The sequence below is a fragment of the Pezoporus flaviventris genome, unplaced genomic scaffold, assembly GCF_033815535.1.
Source record: "Pezoporus flaviventris isolate CSIRO_AGI_PZ_B2104156 unplaced genomic scaffold, CSIRO_AGI_Pfla_v1 ptg000141l, whole genome shotgun sequence".
Classification (NCBI taxonomy): Eukaryota; Metazoa; Chordata; class Aves; order Psittaciformes; family Psittacidae; genus Pezoporus; species Pezoporus flaviventris.
In genome coordinates this window covers 157,424-170,058 of record NW_026892689.1, presented here as the reverse complement: position 1 = coordinate 170,058, position 12,635 = coordinate 157,424, and positions in this window count along the sequence as shown.

The following is a 12,635-nucleotide window of genomic DNA, read 5'->3' as shown; positions in this document are numbered from 1 at the left end:
TGCACAGAGATCGTGCCTGGATGTGGGCAGCTGGTAGGATGATGCCTGCTTGGACTAAGTCAAAGTGACATTTTTTTGAGCAGAATTCAGGTCAACCTGCACTTCAGGGTTAAGCCAAACTGGAGGACAACAAAAGTGGCAAATATTCCGGAGGACTATCTACTGAATTTTTCTGTGCCTCCTCTCTTTTTGCAGCTAACAAAACCTTCTTACACATCTTCAAGCATTCATCTGAATTAATAATATGATAAATTACTTTTAATTCAGTTCCTTAGTGAATATGCACAATGCTGTTCACTGTCTTGTTAGGTATAGAAAGAGAACCATAGACAGTATTTGCATAAATGCCTAATACCAAGTGGTTTGGGACAGCATGAAAAAGGCATAAAAAAGACAAATCCAGTTCTTTACAAATTTTCTATATAGAATATTGATCAAATGATAAAGAGGTTTTAAAACAATAGAAGAGTTTTATGAGTCATTTTGTGCCTGGAATATATCAGTGTTCCTTTTTTTTTTTTTTTTTAAGTAGTTCTCAATTTTTACTAGCATTGTAACTATGGAAAGTCATTGTCGGGTAGGAAAAAATAACATAGCTTTCTCTGTTGTACCTTGTGCTGGGAATTCAGATTACAAGAACTGAGATAGCACTGCTTAAGGATATGAATGGGAATGTGTTGGCTCTTACTGAATGGTAGAGGAGGCTAATGACTGCCTTTGCTTATGCCCTGTGTGACCTTCTGAAAGAAACAGATGGAAAGACACATCAGATCATTGGCCTCCACATGTCCAGAGGAATCAGCCATCAATGGTTTTTGAAATGATAATTTCTCTTAAAAGTTGTTTGACAACAAAAAACCAATGAATTAAATATCCTAGATATCAGGAGAAAATGTGTTGGTGAGTTGTTTACTTAGTAATGCTTAGCATAACACTGGAGAGGATTAGTAATAAACACTTCTGTCTGAATAAACTACGTAATATCTACATCCTTCTGATCTTCATCAGCCAATGCCTTGGCACGGATTTACACACTCAAAGCAAGGTAATAGAAATGTCATGTCATTAGAACAGCTAAATAATATTATCTTCATTACATTGTTGCCACATGAAAGGGGTGAGGGGGAATATTTTCTTGACTCCTAGTGTTTGATCTGTCTATCAGCACCGCAGGAAAGCCAAGAAGACGCTTGTGTCTGGCCAGTTTGTCAGCATCCCATTATAGGGACCTTCCACTAACCATTCCTGCTGGGTCAGAGGGTGATTCGACTGACTTGCTCAGGGAAATGCACCAACAGCCTCAGGGAGACCCCTCAGGGGTCTGCCCACTTTATGTTACCCACTGCTGGAAACTGCTGGTGCCCATGAATTATTAACACTGGCAGTTTACAGAATGACACATTTCGTTGATATAAAACTGACAAATGAAGGTTCATGGATTGTTGGTGATAGCGACTGTCTGCAAAACCAAGCTTGAAGTGATATACAATAACAGCTGGCTTGAGTTAGTTATTTAGTGCTCATAAGATGAAATTCTTACCCAATAGGTATCACAGTATCACAGTATCACAGTATGTTAGAGATTGGAAGGGACCTCGAAAGATCATCTAGTCCAATCCCCCTGCCGGAGCAGGAACACCTAGATAATGTTACACAGGAATGCGTCCAGGCGGGTTTTGAATGTCTCCAGGGAAGGAGACTCCACAACCTCCCTGGGCAGCCTGTTCCAGTGTTCCGTCACCCTCACTGAGAAGAAGTTTCTTCTCAAGTTTAAGTGGAACCTCTTGTGTTCCAGTTTGTACCCATTACCCCTTGTCCTATCATTGTTTGCCACTGAGTAGAGCCTGGCTCCGTCCTCGTGACACTCCCCCTTTATATATTTATAGACACTGATAAGGTCACCCCTCAGTCTCCTCTTCTCTAAACTATAGAGACCCAGCTCCCTCAGTCTTTCCTCATAAGGGAGATGCTCCACTCCCTTAATCATCTTAGTTGCCCTGCGCTGGACTCTCTCCAGCAGCTCCCTGTCCTTCTTGAACTGAGGGGCCCAGAACTGGACACAATACTCCAGATGCGGTCTCACCAGGGCAGAGTAGAGGGGAAGGAGGACCTCTCTCGACCTACTAACCACCCCCCTTCTAATACACCCCAGGATGCCATTGGCCTTCTTAGCCACAAGGGCACAGTGTTGGCTCATGGTCATCCTGTCGTCCACTAGGACCCCCAGGTCCCTCTCCCCTACACTGCTCTCTAACAGGTCATTCCCCAACCTATACTGGAACCTGGGGTTGTTCCTGCCCAGATGCAGGACTCTACACTTTCCCTTGTTATATTTCATCAAGTTACTCCCTGCCCAACTCTCCAGCCTATCCAGGTCTCGCTGGATGGCAGCACAGCCTTCTGGCGTATCAGCCACTCCTCCCAGCTTAGTGTCATCAGCAAACTTGCTGATAGTACACTCAATTCCCTCATCTAAATCATTGATGAATATATTAAATAATACCGGTCCCAGTACTGACCCTTGAGGCACTCCACTAGTTACAGGCCTCCAACTAGACTCAGCCCCATAGACTACAACTCTCTGGCTTCTCTCCTTCAGCCAGTTCGCAGTCCACCTCACTACCTGATCATCCAGTCCACACTTCCTCATTTTAGCCGTGAGGATGCTGTGGGACACTGTGTATGATCTGCTGTGGGACACTGTCCCTATGGGGGAGAAGACAAGTTCAGCCCATCGACTGATCCCAAAAGTTGCAATGGAGTCTTCCCTATCTCCTCACCTCTCTCATTCACTTTTATACTTTTCTTTACTCTCAGGTGGTGCTTGAGTGACTCCAGTCATACATGCTTGTATTATTGACTGGTGTTAAATTCTCTCACTTGTCAATTAAAGATGTAGCCAATGAGAAATATAGAGTGAATGTTCAGTGAGTGGCGATCGTTGCTTGAAGGAGGTTAACTCTGGGATGGAGGTGTGTGTCAGTATTATAATGAGATTATAATGACCAAGGTTCACCTAAGGAAAGTTATTTTGCCACAGTTGTTGGCTCAGCAACAGACATCTTCTCCTGTATCTCCCATCTGACAGCTGCTATGCAGCTTATCAGCTGCATGATACCATCAAGTCCCCAGTCCTGCAGGAAGTACGACAGAGCCTGGCTGTGGTGTTTCCACTCTGCCCTACCCTCCATTGCTTCTCTAGGACAGAAGGTTGTGCTGCCCAGGGAACCGTGGTGGAGTAGATACTCTTCATATCAACAGTCCTGAAAGTGGCAACTGTATTTTACCTTTAAAAAGTTTCTATAATGCTTCAACTTCTGTTAGATCCCAGTTTTCTCTAAATTCCCCCCCAACAGTGATTTTCCCACAGCTGTGTACTATATACACTTCAGTATATTATTTTGTACAACAAAAATATCAATTTATATCTACAGCATGTTTCATCAATGTCACAAAAATCGTTAAAAGGCAGGATCTTCTGAAGCAGTATTTATAAGTGCAGCAAAACTTTATATGACTTTCATAGCAGCTTTTTCTTCCTCTGGGTAATATTACTTGTTAGGCATCACTATGTTCAGCCAAAAAATCCTGAACTATAAATGGAGGAACAATGAGAAATCAATACACTCAGAAGTGTCTCAACTGCAGCAAGAGACTCAGACAGTATTTTCTGAGTTGTGACCGAGGCTGGTATTTTTGATACCCACATCTACCTCTGGTATTTTATTTTACTGGAAGAGGGACGGGATTTGAGAGGTCTTCCTTCTTCTCTTTGATCCAGTCAGATGGCAATGGACAAGCTCACCTTTTCTCTGGCAGCTTTTACTCTTTTCATGTTGGCAGTGTCTAAGCAATTCTGCCAGGCTCCCCTATGATTATCTTTTTTTTCACCTTTTTTCATCATGGACTCTTGTGCCAGTTTCCATCAAGTTTGATTTACTTAATTGGCAGCAAAATATTCTGTATTTTTTTAATTGAAAAATATTCAAACCAAATATGTTACATTTCTACCATGAACTCTAAACCAGATTGCCTCCTACAATTACATTTCAAGGTATATTTCTCTTAGCCAACTCCTGCTTTCTCCACTAACCAAAAAGGTCTTGTTAATGTTGACATACTTTGTGAGTCTCAAGATGCTTCAGAGGAGTATAACTACATGCCCACTCTCTCTGTGGAGATGATTTCTTACTTGTATTACTCCAAGTTTTAAACTGCATTAATTGTTCTTCTCCATGGCTATCAAGAGAGTCATTCTGCATTAGAGTTTATAGAGGCTGTCTCTTGCTTTCACTGGATTTCTCAAAGAAGTAATACTGGAATACAAGTTAAGAGTTGACCAACAGAAAACTGACCGCTAAAACTGATCCTGCCTCAACCACTGCAAGCATCACAATTTCTAGAATACGTGTAACCCCATTCTTACAGTACATATTAGGGATAAAAGCAATCAGCTACCTAAGTAAGCAGCATGATATTTGAGTTAAAGCACATCATAGACAACATCTTCAATGGAGAGATGTCCCTATGCACAAGTGACCAGGTCTCAAAGCTGGAGCCAGTAGTTAATCATGGTGGCTGGTGATGACCCATCTGGTCCCATCCTGCTCTCTCATATAGCTGCCTGCCATAAGGACCAGCAAGGGTTGGAATGGTGAACAATAAACAGGGTTTTTTTGAATGAGACTTTCAAAAAGACGCTCACTATGCTGACCTTCATTATGTAAGGCATTTTCTACTCCTAAGCATCAACTAGGACAACAAATTATTTTGAGCGAGAGTGGAGATTATGGGAAGGGTGGCCTATTTTAGAGTTGCTCAGCTGCTCCTGTTACATATTGTAGTTATTCAGCCAAACTTGATTGTTTTGGGTTGATACATTCAGTGTACATATCATACTCATACAGAGATTGATCAGTCACTGATAAAAATATACTATGGGATCAATTGCACAAAACGAGCAACTACAAAGCAGCATATTCAAATACTTCTTCTATTTAAAACAGTCTGTTTAACAACATATTTTTTTTTTTGTTAGAGATGGTACATGAAGCTAGGAAAATGTCATCTTTTCTCTAAGCCTAGAAACAGCAGTCTAATAAATAATCATTGGGAGCACATTCATTTTCCTTTCTACAAAATAAACCTTTTTCTCAATCTCTTTTTTTGGATGATGGTCACAGGAGATTTTACTTCTGAGAGAATATACTGCAGAAATTATTTCCCTGCACATCAACTGCTCCATGCTATTGATCAGAGGGTAATAAAAGACTGTGGGTGCTCAAACAGGGAGACAGACGCCCTTAAGTATATTTTCTTTTTTTCTAGATTAATCCCTAAAATTATTCTCTTCATTACTCAATATCATGTCTTTCATCATTAGGATAAAAATGTTAAAAGTAGATAGTGGCTTCATTACTTAGCAATGTCATTTTTCTGCAAAAATTTAAAAATTTGCAGCCCCTCTCATTTTATTGAGAAATAACTCTTGCTTGTGTTTCTCACTTTCATGGAGAATTTACAAGACCTTCATAGTGATGGAAAGTTAAGACGAGGAGAAAACATACTTCAAAAACCAAAGTGGTCTGTACCTGTGGTGTCTGCAAAGGAACACACTCCTAGGGAAGTTCTCTGCTGTGCAGGCTTATCTTTGTGTTACTGTATATATACAGCCATCTTCCTTGAATACGTAACTAAACTCAGACAAAACATCCCCTTCAGAAGAGTCAATAAAAAGAGCTGTAAAGTCAAGTTCCTTAATTTTTTTATATGCTGCACCTTATTCCTACCAAATAAAAGAAGCATTAGCAAAATTTGAAGTGCTTATTATGATAACCTGTATATAGCTATACTTGGTCTTTACTACATTTCATGAGAAGTGTAAGTCTTCTTAATTTAATCATGGGATAAATGAGTTATATTATTGCAAGGTTTTGTGCTGTTAGGTGTGCTAGTGTATTTGATTTGATCCACAGAATTTAATAAATACTTCTGTTGTGCTCATCGTTGAAAAATACTATGACCATATGTCCAGCTAAGTTAAATGAAACAAATCCTACTTATGTGGAGCTAATAACCTTTCTGATTGAAAGCCACAAAATCTAATTGGAATAACTGTCCAGTCATTCAGTTAATAAAAAAAAGTAAAACAGCACATCACACTAGACATGATAGTCTGATGCATGGGAATAGCGGTACTATTATGCTACCTTTTTCTTCGAGATGTTTTAACATAAAGTGACCTGGATTTTCAAATGCTTAACGCTCAAAATTTTGTGACTTGCACAGTTTGAATGTGTATACATATATATACAATCTGCTGGGATATAATCTTTGCTTCCGCAGACACCTTCTATTTTTGTACTCTTGCTACATATGTATTTTTAGCTCAGTGTGTTCAATTATAAGAGAATGTCATGATTTTTGCTTACAGAAGCAAGAATTTCCAGATTTTACATTGAGATAAAACCAGCAATGATTTTAATTGCATTTGGAATGTGAAAATAACCCCCAAACATCAAGTCCAAATTCACATAACAGGTCTGCACTTATGGGGTGCTCCTAGCTGAAGCCAAATACAGTGTCTTCCTCTGGAGCAGTTGAAAGCCTGGTGCTATTCAGCTGCAAATAGTCCATCTGAATTTAAAAAAAAAAAGTAGTATCTGTAACTGTTTTAGCTCCTGCCCCAATCTCTCAAGTGATTACAAGCTGTATGTTAGTGATTCCCTCCTGAGAGCTTTTCCAGGGTCCCTATCCTGAGCCAGTGGTGAGGGTGTACTGCTGCTGCCTCTGGGGAGCTGGGGCTGGAGGAGCCCATGGTCCCCACACGGGTGCCCAGCCACCCTGTGGTTCCCACAGACAGTCCCCTTTCTAGTTCCAACCCCCTGCTGTGGGCAGGGACACCTGCTAGACCAGGTTGCTCCAAGCCCTGTCCAGCCTGGCCTTGAACACTGCCAGGGATGGGGCAGCCACAGCTTCTCTGGGCAACCTGTGGCAGGGCCTCCCCACCCTCACAGGGAAGAACTTCTGCCTAAGATCTCATCTCAGTCTCCCCTCTGTCAGGTTAAAGCCACTTCCCCTTGTCCTGGCCCTACAGGCTCTTGTCAAAAGTCCCTCTCCAGGTTTCTTGTTGACACCCTTAAGCACTAGAAGCTGCTCTAAGGTCTCCCCTTAAGGAGCCTTCTCTTCTCCAGACTGAAGAAACCCAGGTTTCTCAGCCTGTCTCCAAAGCAGAGCTGCTCCAGCCTTCTGATAGTCTTGTAAATAGAAATGGAAATGGAAAATTTCCAAGCACCCTGATTTTGGAGCAGCCTGCCTTCCTGTTAGAAGTGCACCACCAATGAAAATCCGACATAGGAAAAGCTAAGCAGCTCTTCCATGAGAATACTCCCTGTCTCCGTTTAATCCCTGTCTAGACGAGATATGCATTATTTCACACCAAGGGAACCCAGCCTGCATGCGCGTTGAGTGAACAGCCCATCTGTTCACCCCCATGCTGAACATAGCATGCCGGAGCCTGCCATGCAGGGGCTGTGTTCAGAAACACATGGTTATCTGGCAGTTCTGCCAGGCCTCTGGAGAATTTTCTGAGGTACAAGGTATGTGGGAGCCCATCTGTCTGAAAATACAGTTTGTCACAGGCACCATGAACACCACTCTTCATCTTACTGTCACCTGGGGAAAATGCCACACAGGGTCTTTCTGGTCAGCATCAGATGCCAGGAGCCTATTGCTTAGAATTGTAGAATCATAGGATCAGCCAGGTTGGAAAAGACTTTTAAGATCATCGAGTCTAACCATTACCCCAGGACTGTCCAAGACCACAACTAAACCATATCGCTAAGGGCTTCATCTACACAGGGAGAGTTTGTGCTCTCCCTGGGGCCACCACAAACCCAGACAAATGGCAGACCTTTACAAACCCATCTACTGGCTTCAGTGTTGTGTAATGCTGATGAAAGTAGTAGCAGCATATTTCTACACACCCTTCTGCTCCTTCCCACTGACCGAAAAGGCATAAGCAGAAATGCCTCGAGATGCAACAAAGGGTTGGGGGAAGATCAGTAGAAGGTTTTGAGGACGCCAGTGGAGGACTGGAACACAACTGGCTTTACTGCACTGGCCCTGAAGGTACTGGCCCTTGCTGGGCAAAGAAGGACCCCTCATTAGGTCTTTTAAAAGTCAGTGCCAGTGAGCATGGGGACCTGCCCACCCAGACAAGCAGCTTGGGTGCCACTCCACCAAACAGATGTGTAAAAGGCAGGGGTTTCAGCAACTGACTTGAGAAAACAATGACTCTGTCCCACTGTCTTCTATCCTACCTGCTTTAGGATAAGCTGTTCTACCTTATTGCAATAATATTTACATCAACATCCAGCTGTTGACAGATGCTGACACTGTTGACAGACACTACAAATTGAAATACCTTCCTGAAAAAAAGGAGTTTAAAGGAAGTCCATAGCAGTATTTGCTAAGAGTAAATTCCTTCTCCTCTTGGGAGGGGCTGTAAAAAATATTCCCCTTATTCAGTACTGTACAAGTATGGATAGTTCCTCTTTTTTAAGAGGTAGTATATCAGTAACAATGTGTTTTAATAAGTAACAAACCTGATACCTTTGATCTCTTGCTACAGCTGCTTGGAAGTAATTTGAAAGAGATAGTGCTTTATGTTGGAAAATGTAAATTTTGCAATGTAATTTAAGGCTTTTCCATTTAATAGCTGAGCATTTTTTTCTTAATTCTTCTGTTTGGGAAAAGAATTTCCACCACTGCCCTTTTTGGCATGAAGGAGAGACCAGCTGTGTAAATAAGATAATTTATTAATATAATTATTTATTTCAAGCTTTTCTTATGCTCAGCAGTCAGGATTTCCCAATCATCACTTACCTGTCTTTTGTTGCAAACGTTGCCCAAAACCAGAGGGTTCCATTAAGACAGCAACAAGCTGAGGACATATTCCAGAAAGCTCAGATGTGTCTGGTTCACCTGGTACTCCTCAAGGGCATTCCCTGATAAAAATTCAGAATACGATAGCTATTGGCACATTTTAAAACAATTTTCTGTTACTCTGTCTTCTCTATGGATTGTCCTCAACAAGCAAATATTGTCTTTTGGCTAGATTTCAGGTTGTCTGTTCTGCACCTTTTATTGGATTTTGTTTGCCAGCAAATTATAGTTCTTTTGATGCTGGGAACACAGCTCAGTTTTACTCTATTTCTATAGTAAACAGGAACAAAACCAACAAAGCACTACTTTTCCTTTTCCAAGAGGCAAAGAAAGAAATGAGGTGTGAGCATCTGACTGCCTATGAAAGTATTCTGCTCTGACTCTTCATTTTTAAGATGCTTTCTCTCTGGGCCTTCATTGTCTCAACCTTATCATCCCAATACTGACTATTACTTGTAATGCCTCTACAGGGCATTGTTATTGTGAAAGAAACGTATATATATAGAAGGAGCATAAAGGAATATTTGTATATAAGGAGCATATATAAATATCTGTGTCTTGCTTCTGTGTAGGAAGCGGGTCAAACCTCCTGTTAGCTGCAAAGGCGCATGGAGAGTCTTGAAATAAGTCTTAAAAAACTTTAACTCCTTATTTAAAACATGAGATATCTTTTTCATATTGGTGATTAATCTAGTTTTTTTATCTTATTTTCTATTCACAAACTTTGGTACTCAACAGATCTGAGCTTCTAATAACAGCTAACCTTCAGTTTAGTTGATAAATCAGGCAATATCCTTGCTTCTAGGATGTTCCTTTCCATCAGCAATTGATAAAGTGTATATGGAGTTCCTCTTCTGGTCATCCTAGAAAGTTGTATTTTGGAGATACTTGGGGGTCAGATAGGGCACAGAGATAAATTTGAAGCAGTCAGTTGTGGTGGATTTTGGACTTGGTTCCCCTTTGTCCAACCTAAAGGCAAAATGCTGTCTGTCCTCTAAGAGACAAGTGCTGTGATATTGCCCATGGTTGTGTCATCGGGTTGCGTCAAGGCAGATTTATTTCAGCTAGAGGGCTGATTTTCACACCATCCTTCCCAGAATGGGTGCTATGAGACAGGACTTGTTCCTTTTCCAGACTTCAGAACTGTTGAACTTCCAAATATTGCCTCAGGATGGTTTTGCAGGTCATTTTCACCAGAGCAGAGGTGAGAAGGATGCCCAAATGTTCCACTGTAGAATGTTTTGATTTCTCCAGTGGAGCCATCCACCTGTCAGTATATGACAGTTTATCTCTATAGTGCTACAGAAGGGTTTAAACTAATTTGAGACTATTTTCTCAGGATAAAATATTGCCTCTGTTCAGTGATATTTCCTTAAAGGGCTTTTAGGTTTCTTATGTATTCAGCTCTTGCTTCTGACATATGTTTATAGAAAATCACAGTCTTTTCTATTTGCAGAAGCATCAACAAAAAGGAAGGGACTGTTATTTTGTGTTTTAACACGTATTATGTCTTGACATGGTCAGCTCTGTGTTGTGTGTGCCCAGCACATCCACGCAGCATAACAAAAGCAAAACATTAGAAGATTTCACTGATAGGGACAGGGCTGTCAAACGTGATTCTGTGATCATTTATGCTGTGACCCATGTGTGTCTGATCCCCCTCTGTGCCCCCAGATGCTGATGATGACATGCACCTTAACATAATACCGCCACCTGCTCGACCTGCAATACCTCATGTGAAACAGCACTATTTACCACTTCTTGGACACCCATCTCATTTATGCTGGCTATGGCTTTACATTTCTCCAGCCCACCTGGAAATGAAGACCGATGCTGAACGCTTCTGACACATCAGCTCTCACGCCCTTGAACACTGCTTTGATACCACAACTGTCAGGTGAAGAGTAATGACAACAGTCTTCAGAAGAGGTTCCTGCAAGGTCTCATGCCACAGGTCTTGGGAAATTATCTGCAAACATGCCAACACACTGCCTGAACCACTTGTAATTTATCATATATTGCACTTGAAGGGCAACCCACTGTGCCAAAGTTTTCTTGGGTAGATGTTGAACACGGAGCTGAAGGCAAGGAGAGCTGAAGGCAGAGGGAGCTGGAGGCGGTGGGTCCCATGCAACTCCAGATGCAGCCAAGCCGCAGCCATGAAGCAGTCACTGGGGTACTGCTAGGGAGGGTTCTTCACCCCCAGTATCCCCACATGTCTCCTCTTCTGACAGGCTGGGAGGGCTGCAGCTCCTCAGTCCCCTCCCTAGTGAATCGATCTCAGCAGTTTAGATGTTATAAGAAAGAGGAACACAGCTACTAATTCTCAGCACGCTTCCTTCTTGGAGCAGGCACTGGGGTTTCCTGGAGACACGAGCAAACACAAACCGACACCCGGTGGCCCCTCTGCCCAGCTGCTTCTGCTGCATCATGCTAAGGAGGCAAGTTTTGGGGATCTTTTGGATCTTTTTTTCATTTAAAGCCTTTAGCCTGCTCACAGGGGACAGGATTCTGGGCAGGTTAGCAGCACATGTCAGTGGTTTGCTTTCTGTTTTCTGGTCTGCCCAGCAAACCTGTGAACTGGCTGCAGGGAGACAGAATTTGGGTGGCTAGGATTAGGATTAGCTGAGGTTTGAAAAGACAGAGGGAGAGGAAACTATCAGTTTCAAGTAAGGCACACGGTCTGTGACTTTCTTGAGGCTTTTAGTTGCTGTTGTCAAAGGGGACAATTTGGCGCCATTGTGGTAGTAGGGTGGCATTTGTACAATTCTACAAGAAGCCCCAGTCTGCTGGTTTTGTTATTCTCTATACTTAGGAAACAAATAAACAAGAAAAAAAAAAAATTATTTTTTTTTTAATGAAGAAGCTTATATATAATACTGAGATTGCTTAAACATGTATTACACAACTAGCACCAGCTGAGACATTTGAATTCCAGAAACCCTTTATAATTGCTTTTCTTACAGAATCATAGCCAGGTGTATTATCAAACTTAATTTATGCATTCATAATTGGTGATGGAGTGCAAGTAATGCTGTGCACACAGAGAGAAATGTGTTATGGCTATTTACACAGATTTCTCACTAGCAATGTTAGGAAATCATTCCCAGCTCCCCAGCCTGCTGGGTCTGGTGATGTTCATGGAGGCATAGGAGAGAAAGTTCAGGTTGACACAATGTCCTGCCCTCAGAACTGTCTAAATGGCTGAAAGCCCACCTGAAACTGTTGAACCCATCACTTGAATTACAGAATCCCAGACTGGTTTGGGTTGGAAGGGACCTTAAAGACCATCCAGTTCCAACCCCCTGCCACCTTCCGCGAGACCAGGTTGCTCCAAGCCCTGTCCAACCTGGCCTTGGACACTGACAGGGATGGGGCAGCCACAGCTTCTATGGGCACCCTGTGCCAGGCCCTCCCCACCCTCACAGGGAAGAACTTCTGCCTAAAATCTCATCTCAATCTCCCCTCTGTTAGGTTAAAGCCATTTCCCCTTGTCCTGGCCCTACAAACGCTTGTCCAAAGCTGCTCTCCAGTTTTCCTGCAGCCCCTATGCACTGGAGGCTGCTCTAAGGTCTCCCTGGAGCCTTCCTTTCTCCAGATTGAACAAACCCAGCTTTCTCAGCCTGTCTTCAGAGCAGAACTGCCCCAGCCCTTGCAGCATCTCCATGGCCTCCTCCAGACTTGCTCCA